This window comes from Cyprinodon variegatus, unplaced genomic scaffold (assembly GCF_000732505.1).
Source record: "Cyprinodon variegatus isolate N-32 unplaced genomic scaffold, C_variegatus-1.0 Scaffold2, whole genome shotgun sequence".
NCBI classification, from domain to species: Eukaryota; Metazoa; Chordata; class Actinopteri; order Cyprinodontiformes; family Cyprinodontidae; genus Cyprinodon; species Cyprinodon variegatus.
In genome coordinates, this window is record NW_015150455.1 from 187,456 (window position 1) to 188,772 (window position 1,317).

Genomic DNA, 1,317 nt, shown 5'->3' on the forward strand with positions numbered 1-1,317 from the left:
GCTTTGATTCTGGTTTATTTTCCTATATTTTAATCATGTAAAGCACTTTGCATTGTCTTTGTACTGAATTGTGCTATATAAATAAATGTGCCTTGTCTTGCCTTACCTTTTAGTCCACACAGCTGTGATTGTTTCTTCTTTATAAGTTCTGTTCAGAACCAGAACTCTGCAAAGGTTTTACATGATGTCACCCAGGGAAGTACTTTATTAAAAGAATGAACAATATCCATACAGTTGCATATCAAGAGGTGAGAGCGCTCATTATTTTTGACATTTAAAGTCAGAACATTTGTTCCTACTAAGGTCAGCACGGCTTACTTCTCTGTTATTTTCTAAGTCCCGTTTTTATTCAGCTTCCTTTAAATTCACACTAGAATCTGTCTCCCAAAATATTTCTCAAACCAAAATATCGTTCTTTTTTAATTTGTGGCTGACTTTGAAGATTTATGCCGGGGGTGTGATTAGCATATGTTTCCAGCATACAGAATGAATCTGAGGGGGATATACATACATTAGGAGGTGTCCCATTAGTAGCCCGGCAGAAGGGTTGATTTATGTTTTCTGCTGGCATCACCTGACAGGGACATTAGGGTTACAAATGGCGACAGGTGACGTTGTCAAGACCATCAGTCTCCAGACGACGCACTGCCGAAATGATGTGAAAAGAGCAGGCAGGGAGGATTATGGGTAGCTTCAGATTTGAAAAAAAGAAGACGCTTTTGCAGCCACACCATTTGCCTTTGAAAGACCCACTTCAATATTACCTTGTCAGCACAAGTGGAGAAACAGCTCTTCAGCAAGACAAATGACAATTCAATAATTGTGAATGACTTGAAAGTGTCTCTCTTTTCCTCAACTTGAGCGCAGTGATAAAAGCAGCTAATATAAGTTCATTGGGTGCGTGGCCAGATGCTGACAGGATTTATTGCACCATAGAAGCTTATGGCTTATTCATGGCTTATTATACAGTATGATTGCTAACACTTGCCACCGAATACAATCCACACCATAAACCATAGTACTCAGCGAGGGGACTGATGAGAAGTTTAGAAAGTTGGAAACTCTTCCTGTAAGAAAACACTAAAATGGGACCTGTGGTTTCTAACAGTAGCTGTCAGGACAGTGGATGACTTTAGAGATGACAGCCAGCCGAAGGGATGAGGTTACCAACAGGAATCAGTATTGATGGTGTTGATGTCCTTGTTCTGGTGTCCTTCTCCTAAAGATATACTATAAACTGGAGGACAGAAAAAAAAAATTGGAATTTCCTTTTTTGAGCTTAAAGTGGCATATTTACGAGAATAAACACACAAATTT